Below are 12,191 nucleotides of genomic sequence, written 5' to 3' on the forward strand. Positions count from 1 at the left end.
TAAATTCCCATGAATTATAGTCATAAGATTGCATTTCCATGAATTCTGTTTTCTTAGAGATCTATGTGAAACCAACATGGTAAAACTGACTTTCTGGGTAGGGCTGGCCTTTAATTTGAGTGACTTCTCAAGAGTCAATATAGATTAAATTATCATTTTGCAGCCTTTATTCATTGCAGAATAGTGGTTTCCTAACTATTAGGCTTTCTATCTTTCATATGAGGTTTTCTATCTTTCACCTAACTCAGGATACATCTAAATCAAAAATTAGAATACTTGTAAATGCGTTGTATCTATTTCATAATTCAGATACATGTACATCAAGATTGTATCTTCATAACTCAGATACATGTACATCAAGATTGTCACATACATGAGACACACAACATAATTCTCGCAAGATTTCATGTATCTATCATCATAAATAATGTACATCAAGATTGTTACATCCATGAGCCAAACATGGTTCTTGCAAAATTTCCCTAATTACGAAAGTAAGGAGAGCTTTGGCTTCAAGGTCCAGATTTTGAACCTAAGCTCTGATACCACGTTTGAGGCTCCCTCCTAAGGTCCTCTAACTAAAAAATAAATTTCTCTTATTACAAACACAATAATATGGGAAATAACTTATTTATATCTAGACATTTATTTTATGATAATATACCATTAACATTTTTTTACCACAAATTAAATAAGTAAGAATTTCATTGCAACCATTTACATAAGTAATCAATAAACGGAGGAATACCTGTTCCAATAGCTTAGTTGAGATTCTCTTGAGCTCCTGACTCCGTTGGGATTCTCCTCTTGACTACCCGGCTGGATTTGCCTCCCAGCCAACTAGGAAGTATTTCCTAGCCTAGGGAACTTCCATAGGTTCTCTAGTCCTCAGAGCTCAAGTTCAACCAGATGTAGTGTGTCCAAATTAAACAAACGCTCTCCTTCTCTCCCTTCTCTTTTTCTCCACATACCTCCCAAAACAAAATCCTCCAAAACCACAACCAAAACCAAAACCAAAACCAAGACCAAGCATCCCCCCTCTCCTCTCATCACCCTTCCCCTTTTATGCCTCCTGCTCCCATCCACCTCAACCACCTATCATTAATGTCATGACTACCCCCTCATCCTTTCATTTAGTATCCTTGAATTTTCTTACCATATCTTCTCCCAAGTAGATTTGAGAAGACATTTTGGGGATAACATATGGATATTTAATTTGGAAATTAATTGGAGAATACCATATCTTCTCCCAAGTAGATTTTGAGAAGACATTTTGGGGATAAGATATGGATATTTAATTTGGAAATTAATTGGAGAAGACCATATCTTCTCCCAAATATATTATGAGAAGACAAATTGGGATATGGATATTTAAATTGGAAATGGAAGGAGACCATATCCTATCCAAAATTAAATTTTAGAAGACAAGTTGAGAATTGAATAATAACAATAATAAAATTTATATCAGTAAATAAATTTACAGTTTCCCAAATGTAGGTATGTACCAATATTTCTTGATAATTATAAGTCAATATTTTCAGGTAATTTAAACACTAATAAAATTTGCATGATAAGATTAAGTAGGGCGTTACATTCAAACTCCCGTCTATTCATTAGGACATTTATTAGGTAATTTGACTATGGTTGAAACAACATCCCAGACTGTATCATCTGTTACAACTGCAACAACATCTACTGTCGCTACTTCTTCGATGTTTACGATAACACCTAAGTCACATCTGTATGGTGTTCCGTTCATCCCAATGGGTTACGAATCATTATCTAGAACTCAATCCTGTATTTCTTCTAGTCCATGGTATTCACCCATGTCATCCATAGGAATTTTACCTGGTTCTTTAGTTACGGATACTGAACAGTTTGATCCGTCAAGTCAATATCAATCTGGTCCATCTAGTTACCGTCCGATGTATCCACTTAACACTGGATTGCCTCCATATGGAGAACAATATGCCCAATCTGCTTATTCTCCATACTCTGGGGGGCCACTACCATATGGCAGTATACCATCATAATTAGGTCCAACTTATTTTGGAATGACTGTTTGTCAGTGGCAGTCTACAATGCCTGTTCAACCAAGGCTTGTGTATTCATCACAACCAATACAACTTGTTTCATCCATACCTACTACGCATGTCGTTACGACTTTACCACGATCGCAAGCTCAGTTGATTGTATCTCAACCTTTGCGAGTTGATCCTTCAACTTCTTACCCTCAATTTTCAGGTCTATAGACTTAGTCTTCTCAGGCCATTTAACAACAATCATTTGTTTCTGAAATCCAACAACCTTAGAACAATTTACCATTAACTCGGATGACTTAGACTTATACTGGCCCAATTTATCCACAACCTAGTCAAACTTATACTGGTGGGCAACAACCATTGTATCAACAACCGTGGCAGCCACAATACCAACAACAAAAATTCCAACAGTACCAAACTTATTATGGACTTTGTCCAACAAACCGATGTTGGGTTTGGTCAACAATAACCTTATGCAGATTCTAGTCAACAAGCCTATGTTAGTTTTGGTCAACCTCAAATTTATCTTGGTTCCCAACAACAACCTTATACTAGATATGCTCAACAAACCTACCCCTATCAAGGTTACCAGCAACAGATTCCTTATGCTGGTATGCAAAGGCCTATTGCCCAGGAAATTCCATCTTACCCTGGTTACACTCAACCCGACCTAAACTGACAGTTGCCTTTTGTCGCAACACTTGAATTACTGGATTTAAATCGTCTTACTAATGATCCCATTCTTTATTTAGCTTGGTGGTCAGTGATTCCACACAAATTGCCTTCTGATATTCCTAAGTTCAATGGAAACCCTGGAGAAGATCTGTCCAATCACATTATGACTTTTCATTTATGGTGTTCATCCAACTCCCTAAATGATGATTTAGTAAGACTATGAGGTGGTATATTGAATTACCACGAGCTTCCTTTTACAACTTCACAGACTTAGCCACTTCATTTTTAACCCATTTCCAGTTACCCATCATATATGAAACTGGAACGGAATTGTTGACCAACTTTAAACAGACCAGTGCTACTCACATTTCTGATCATATTCATCAGTGGCGTTGTCTTCATCGAATGGTCAAAACTTTTGTTCCTGATCAGCTTTTAGCCGAGTGGTTTATTAAATCCTTGTTTCCATATATTGTCAGCATTGGAAATACTGAGAGGGGGGGTGAACCAATATTTCTTTTCAATTATTATTTTTATCAGTTAAAAACATTTATATTTGGAACATAGAAATAGATAACATGAATATATGTTTTTATTAATGTGATCTTTGCAATAAATCAAGTACAATGTGTGTGTATATATATATATATATATGGTTTCAATCAGTTTCCAAGCACCAACTTGGACTCTTTGTGAGGCTCCAACCTCCAGAGCACCAACTTTGTCTTGTCAAGGCACCAACCTTGAATTTAGGAGCACCAACTCCCAGGACACCAATCCTTTCAGTTCTGAGGCACCAACCTCAAGGGTTCCAACCCTTTGCTGTAAACTGTTTGGATCTATTTGGTTGTAATTCTCTGCTCCCAACCTTGCTGGACATATGACTGTCCTCCTGTTCCTTCCACTTCTGCCAGAACTTCAGCTTCCTTTGTTTCTTACAGTTCGCTAGCCACCCTAAAATTTCCTGATACCCCTGGCCTTTGGCTTCCTTTCTCCGTTGGCTCTTCGACTTCCTCAACGCTTGCTTGATATTTCAGCTTCCTCTGCGCTCACTCTTCAGCTTCCTCTGTCTCCTCAAATCCATTAATACACACAGGACACGTTAATGTGGAAGAGAGGCCGAATTACAATAATGTTGCATATTAAAGAAAATATCAAAGAGGCCCCCCTTTTATAATATTCATACAATATACAATAATAATCTCGCAATCACAATTGAAACTTAGCCGATGCCCCATTAACATAGTTAGAAATGTATAATGGGTGGTCCTACCACTCAATTGCAAACAGAGTTTTAATATGACAAGGCCTTAAGCCTTTAAACCTGGACAACATTACTTATTGGAATACACAGGAATACACGGAAAAACCTGACTGAACGCTTAAGGCCAGATCTTAAAAAGAATACACTCGCATCTATTAAACTTTCCGGTCCATTCATATATATCGCAATCGGCAGTCCGGTGTGTCAATGCTTTTGAACATTGCAATTCAACGGATGAGATATTTCAATAGGTTGTATTATAATGTTGTAGCGGGTCCGCATACATATCGCAATCGGTGGTTCGGGGGTGAAAACCCTTTATAAATTGCACTATGACAGTTCTGATAAGTGGATGTGATATAACAATAGGGCAGTTTATAATGGTGCAGTGGGTCCGCATATATATCACATCTATATATTATATATTCTTCTGCTCTTTTGTTAGGCCCCTATACTACAAGTGTAACCCCTTATTGTTATTAGTACAACCCACTTATTATATTGATGTACCCATGTAGTGCCCATATTGTTACTAATGTGCCTCATAGAAGCCCACTATTGTTATTATTGTGCCCTTACATTATTATTGTTATGTCGGCTCGTTTATGTTATGACCCCTTAGACTCCTATATATAGAAAGGAGGTATTTTCATTTGTATCATCCAAGAATTGTTCATTTATGTAATGTAAAGGAGGTTGCCCCCTCGAAGAGGCTGAATTCTAAGGCGTTGATCTATCTTTTCTATCTTTTCTTGAGCTGGTTTCATAACATTTGGTATCAGAGCTTTGGATTCTAGGGTTTTGCTGCTCCAAATAGGTCATCGTGGAATTTTCGCTATAACTTTTTTTCTGTGACGTTTAAGAAGTCGCAAAAAACACCCATTTGAGAGGAAATTGCGTTGAACCTTGGGTCCGAATTTCAGAGCTTTTCACGCGATATTTGCGGAGATATGATCTGAGGAAGTTGGTCTTTTTGCAGACTCCTGAATTACATTCAAAACAGGTGACCTGGGGAAAATAGTCATAACTTTCTCTCTGAGCATTGGATTGAAATTTCGTAAGAAAGTATAGAAATAGGACGGACTTTAGTTTCTTGTATGCATTTTTCAGATCCATAGGTCGAAAAATTGACACGTGCCACTTCATACAAGTTCGCTCTTCTGAAAAAGGTCTATAATCAGGTCATCTTGGGAGATTGTGCATAACGCTTTTTTGGGGAATCCAATTTGGATCAGACTGGTGGCATTGGAAAGACACAAAGGGCTACTACAGGTAGAAATTTTAGAACTTAAATATCTGCAAGTACAGAGTTACAGTCGTTTCAAGTTCGAGGTCCTAAAATCAAGAAAAAGCAAGATGAGGAAGTTTGATGGCAAGGATTCGGTAAATTGGATACTTCAGATGGAGCAATATTTTGACCTACATGGTGTACCACTGTTACAAAAGGTATGTATTGCATCTTCATATTTAGAACCGGATCAATTTTTATGGTATAAAGGGCTTTGTTCTCGTAAAAAACTTGTTACGTGGTCAATTCTCACGGAGGAAATGATAGCACATTATGAGGATACAAAGAGCAACACCTTCTTTAGAGCAACACCACAACAATTGGAAAGAGTAAAAGGGCTTTGTGACATATTTGAAAGTAAATTTATGGCAACAAGGAAGTCTACCCCTCACAACTATAAATATGGACATGTTGTTCCTCCTAGCCTTCCACAACCTACAAGGGTTACACCACAACAATTGGAAGAAAAAAGAGAAAAAGGGCTTTGTTACAATTGTGATAGCAAATGCACTAAAGGTCATAAGTGTGCTGAGAAGAAATTATTTTACATAGAGTATGAAGAGGAGGAAGAAAAGGATCAAGAAATATCAAAAGAAGAGGATATATGCCAGGACCCGACCCCAGAGAAAGAAGAAATGAATCAAAACATATCTTGTAAACTATTGGCAAGAATGACCACTCCTCAAACTCTCAAGATAGAAGGAAATATCAAGAAGAAAGAGGTGCAAGAAGTGAAAGATCACATCAAGAAATAAGAAATGAATCCAACCATATCTTGTAATTCACTGGTCAGAATTACCACTCCTCAAACTAGTGAGACAGAAGGACATATCAAGAAGAAAAATGTTCAAGAAGTGAAATATCACATCAAGCGTCAAGAAATGAATCCGACCATATCTTGTAAAGGATTGGAAGAAACTACCACTCCTCAAAATCTAAAGATAGAAGGACATATCAAGAAGAAAAAGGTTCAAGCAGTGAAAGATCACATCAAGCATCAACAACAAGTTCTCCAACTTTTAAAGGATAGCGCCACTTTGGTGCAAAATCAAATGAAACAACAAGTAGATCAACATCATAGTGAAAAATGTTTTGATGTAGGCGATTGGGTTGTTTTACTGCTACATCTAAAGCAAGCTATTTATGAGAAGGAAACGTTGGCAATACTACATGCACTTAAAAAATGGTGACCTTACCGAATGGGAAGACTCTTCAAGGATGAGGATGTGGAAGCATTGTTTTGTGCTATTTCTATTATCCAACCAGATTGGATAAATGAAGCAAGGTATGAATGGAAGAAGGACAAAGAAGTATGGCCACTTATTCAAAAGTTGCAAAAGATCCCAATTCAAACAATATTGCCAAATATTGAAAAGGAAGGAAAAATCATATTGGAACCTGGAGCAGTCACAGAAACAAGAACCCGACAGCTACGAAATCGATCAATTTCAGAGTATCTCATCAAGTGGAAGAACTTACCTGCTGAAGATTCCACATGGGAGGACAAGAATTTTATATAGAAGCATCAAGAACTACTCAAGCGTTGAGGACAACACTTTTTTAAGGAGAGGGGCATGTTAGGCCCCTATACTACTAGTGTAACCCCTTATTGTTATTAGTACAACCCACTTATTATATTGATGTACCCGTGTAGTGCCCATATTGTTACTAATGTGCCCCATAGAAGCCCACTATTGTTATTATTGTGCCCTTACATTATTATTGTTATGTCAGCTCTGGTTATGTTATGACCCCTTAGACTCCTATATATAGAAAGGAGGTCTTTTCATTTGTATCATCCAAGAATTGTTCATTTATGTAATGTAAAGGAGGTTGCCCCCTCGAAGAGGCTGAATTCTAAGGCATTGATCTATCTTTTCTATCTTTTCTTGAGCTGGTTTCATAACATCTTTGCTATAACCTGTTTGGGTCCTTGTATTATTGCAATCGGCATTTTAATGTGGCAAGGATTTAAAGAGGCTTGCGATATTGCAATATTATATTACATCATATTGTAATGGTCTTGTTGGTCCATATATATATATATATATATATATATATATATATATATATATATATATATCGCAATCACATATTTTATCATGACACGACTTTAAACACTGCGATACATAACTCCTGATATGGCAAACACGATATATCATTAGGGCGTGATATAATAGGACTATCGGGTCTGCAACTGTATATCACAATCAGGGGTTTCAATGTGGCACTTAATAGAACTCGTCGATGTGATTTATTTGATATCTATATATATATATATATATATATATATATATATATATATATATATATATATATATATATATATATATATATATATATATATATATATATATATATATACTGCTCCACTCTTATCTGCTATGATCTGCATTGTCTTGGCTTGTCGCACCTATGGCCTCCGATACACTGCTCCAATAGCTCTTCTCTGATATTCATCCGATATCTATTAACTGCTCTTCCGCTGACTTCTTGGGCATATATTACATGCGATACTCCCAATGTGGCTCCTCCGCTAACACTGTTTATGCTCCTCCGCTTATGCACCTCTGATATGTGTTTCTCTTTGTTTCTCATGGCTTCCAATGACCTCTTCTTATGTACCTTCGCTGATGCGATCCTCTTTCCAGTGGCTTTGCTCCTGTTCTTCACAAGTCTGCTCTGCTTCTCCTTGGCTTCATATTGACATTAATGACAATCTAGATCAACAATCTCCCCCTTTTTCATTGATGGCAATATTCTTCTTCTCTCCCCCTTTGACATTAGTGGCAAAGGAGTGCACAAGGACTCCCCCTATCGAATTGCTCCCCATGTCCTGAAACATCTTTATGAATCAACTTATGTGATGCTAAATAGATAACCCCCATCTTTTGACGAAGATGTTCAAATGCTTCTCGAGGAAGAGGTTTTGTAAAAATATTATCTATCTTCTCCTTAGTATTGATATATTCCAAGATGATGTTTTGTTCAGCTACTTGTTCATGAAGGAAATGATACTTGATTGGTATATGTTTGGTCTTTGAGTGCATCACTGGATATTTGCTGAGGCTGTTCGCACTTGTATTATCACAATAGATGGTAATTGGTTGATTTGTGCCTATGTTGACATCTTTTAGAGCTTCCTTCATCCATAGTATTTGAGTACAACAATCTGCAACAACTATATACTCGGCTTCAACTGTAGATAGTGATATGGATGTCTATTTTCTACTCAGCCAAGATACTAAACAATCTCCTAGGAAGACTACATTTCCACTAGTACTTTTTCGATCATCAACACTTCCGGCCCAATCAACATCGATGTATGCAGTCACAGTAAGAGTTGAGCTCCTAGGGTACCAAAGACCGAATTCAAAAGTTCCTTTCAGGTATCTAAGAATTCTTTTTACAACCAACAAATGGGATCGTTTAGGAGCTGATTGAAATCTTCCCACCATTCCTACTACTTGCATAATGTCAGGTCTTGTAGCAGTTAAGTACAAAAGGGCTCCAATTATTGATCTGTCATGAGTTACATCTACCAGAGGGGAGTCATCATTTTTGCTCAATTTGCAATTTGTGGTCATAGGTGTGCTCATGGGTGCATAGTCTTCCATTCCATATCTTTTAAGCATGTCTTTAAGATATTTGGTTTGAGATATAAACAGGCCTGCCGTGGTTTGAGATACTTGTAGTCCAAGGAAGTGAAATAACTCTCCTATCATCGACATCTCAAACTCTTTTGACATGTTTTGAGAAAATTCATGGCTCATCTCATCATTATTACTAGCAAAAATCATATCATCAACATAAAAAAGTGTGACTAGTAACTTATCCTCATCCGTCTTTATGTAGAGATTACTTCTTGCCACCCCCTTTTTGAAGCCTTGTTGTTGTAGATAGTGATCCAATCTTATATACCAAGCTCTAGGAGCTTGTTTCAACCCATATAATGCCTTTTTCAACTTACAAACAAAGTCTTTTCCTTTTGTTAGATTAAACCCTTCTGGTTGCTCCATGTAGACTTATTCCTTGAGTTTCCGATTTAGAAATGCTGATTTTACGTCCATTTGATAGATTTTGAATCCTTTTGAGCAATCAAATGACAAGAACATCCTGATAGCTTCCATACGAGCTACTGGTGCAAATGTTTCTTCAAAGTCAATTCCTTCAGCTTGTGAATAGCCTTTACAAACAAGCCTTGCCTTGTTTCTGTTGATTTGTCCATCTTCATTCATTTTGTCTTTGAATACCCACTTGGTTCCTATAATGTTTTTTTTCCTTTGGACGAGGTACTAGCTCCCATGTCTTTTTCTTCTCAATTTGAGACATTTCTTCTTCCATGGCTTTTACCCAATGAGGATCCTTACTTGCTTGACTAAATGTTTCTGGTTCTATCATGGACAGATGATCTGAAAATCACTTGTGAGTGATATCAGTTAATTAATTAATGTAGGTATTATAGGCTCATGTGCTGGTGTGTGTCTATGTTATTTTAGGCAACAGATCGATAAGATTGCAAAATACATAGACACTGGAAAACAATAAGAGAAACACAACAAGAAAAATGCAAAAACACAACAATTTTAATAAGGAGTTCACCCAATCCTCCTGGGCTATGTCTTCGGTCCAGCTTTCAGTGGTGGCCTTTTTCTTATTGTGTCTTTAAGAAAAGTTTTTACAATGAGGAGCTCAATTTGAGTCTCCTGAAACAGATGATACTTAGTAGGGTGGTTCTTGGATTCCCCAAGCCACTAGAGTGCACAGACTCCTCCTTACCAAGTCTCGACCTCAATTGGTCTTAATGGGATGAGTCTAATTTGGTACTCAGTTCCCGATAGATATCCTCACAGGGTTTGCTTGAACCTCTCAAGCCTGGTTCTATCTGCTCGATGCTGCCTTAAATCTGCAGGTCAGCTCGGCTCTCTTCTATCTCACTGTCTCCTTCTTTTTTCCTCTTCTTCTTCTTTCCCTATCTATTCGTGGCTTAAAGCCAATTTGTCTCATGACTGTTCACTTCCTCTCCGTCTCTTTGGATCACCTGTTGCTGCCCGCTTGGAATTCCTTGCCTCTATGTCATTGCCACTGTGTAATGTTCCACAGGGAGGTGGCCACTTGTCCCTTCACGAACTGAGTGCCAGCTCTTCCTTGATGGTTCATTATTTCGGTTACTTTGTGAAATGATTCATCCACCAGCTCAGCGGTCAAATTGGACTTCAACCTTTATGCGCCGTAGCTTATATCTCCCTAGGTTTCGATCATCCATCGGGTGCAATCTTCGTTGTTAGATCTGGGGCCTCCAGATCCTATGGTTATCGCTCTTATCGTGTGGTTGACTTGCTTGAATGTTAGCCCGCAATGAGAGCACTTTTCTCTCTCTTCCGCCAGACACACGTCATTCAACGTATGGAATCTCTTGGTCCTTTGACAAACCCACTTACCACCCAGAACGCCTCTAATATTCTACCGGTTTTGGAGCTCAGGACCCGCCTGTCATTTTAGCACTTTTTCCACTGTTCTCTGGCTTCCCTTGCGACCAAGTGCTCATGGATTTTCCTTCTCGAGGGGTTTTTCCCAGCGATGTGTGATTAGTTTTAGAAATGGCCTTTGTTTTCCAATCTCGACTTCCTATTTGCCGGTTTGCACCATTGCACGGTCTCCATGGGCCTCGGTTAGTGCGCTTTAACCGAGGTCCTCGTCGTTCCGTGCTGGCTACAAACTACCACTGTCCAGAGGTCTTTCCTGATAGCTCATCGTTCACAAGTTTTTGAAGTCTGTCATGATTTGATACAGTCATAGAACTCTAATAATTTTCATGGATCCAATTTGGATCACGGCTTTCCCACTAAAAAATCTTTTGGACCACCAAAAGTTGGTTTTCAAGCATCGACTAAGTGAGGGTACAATTGTCTCACTTGTCCAATCTCTATCCATTTTGCACTGCTCAACTTTGAACCCTTGAGCCCAACTCTGAGGTACTCAACATCTCCCCTGCACGTCGTCCTCACCTTCCTGTCCAGAATTGTGTCTTCCTGCAATTCATTAAGATATTCAGGTAACAGGTCATCAATAGAAGGAAATTGACTCTATTCTTCAGGATCCTCAATTAATGAAGGTTCAAATAGTATCAAGCTGTCTGCATTTACGACTGAGTAGATGTGCATGTAAGCTAATAGATCAAGGTGAAAAGCATTCTCACCAATTTTCTCAAGTATCTTGAAAGGTCCATACCTAATAGGTTTTAGCTTTTTACCTTCACCTTGCATCCTGTCCTTGCTGATTTACAGCCAGACTTGATCACCAACTTGGAAACTATGCTCCATCCGATGCTTTTCATGCCTTGCCTTTTATTTGGCCTAGCTCTTTTCCAGCTATTCCTATACTACCTGGTGGATCTCTTGGATTTGTTCAATGAACCTAGTTTCCTTGTCCACATCGCTGTGTCCCTCAACTATTATGTCCTTACCAAAGACAAAATCCAAGGGTGACCTGGGTGTAAAACCAAAACAGGTCTCAAAAGGAGATCTCTGTGTAGAAGAATTTTTGCTCAGTTGTAAGCATGCTGCACATAACACAAATGTTCATCCCAAAGCTTAGGATGCTTTCTGCAATATCCCTTGAGCAACTAGATCACTGTCCTGTTGACTACTTCTGTCAAGCCATCGGTTTGTGGATGGAAAGTTGTGCTCTTCTTCAGTTTGGTGTCCATCAGTTCCCACAGAATTGACCAAAACTTTCCCACAAATCGGGTGTCTCGGTCAGATACAATGGAAGTGGGTAATCCAAAATGAACCCATACATGCTGAAAGAACAATTTTGTAGTTTGTTCAGCTGTAATCTATTTATTACAAGGTATCAAAATACACATTTTGCTGAACCTATCCACAATAAATACAGATAATCGTGACCTTTCCTAGATTTA

Source organism: Pinus tabuliformis, chromosome 6, assembly GCF_031772625.1.
Source record: "Pinus tabuliformis cultivar Carrire ecotype Pingquan chromosome 6, CPIR1, whole genome shotgun sequence".
NCBI classification, from domain to species: Eukaryota; Viridiplantae; Streptophyta; class Pinopsida; order Pinales; family Pinaceae; genus Pinus; species Pinus tabuliformis.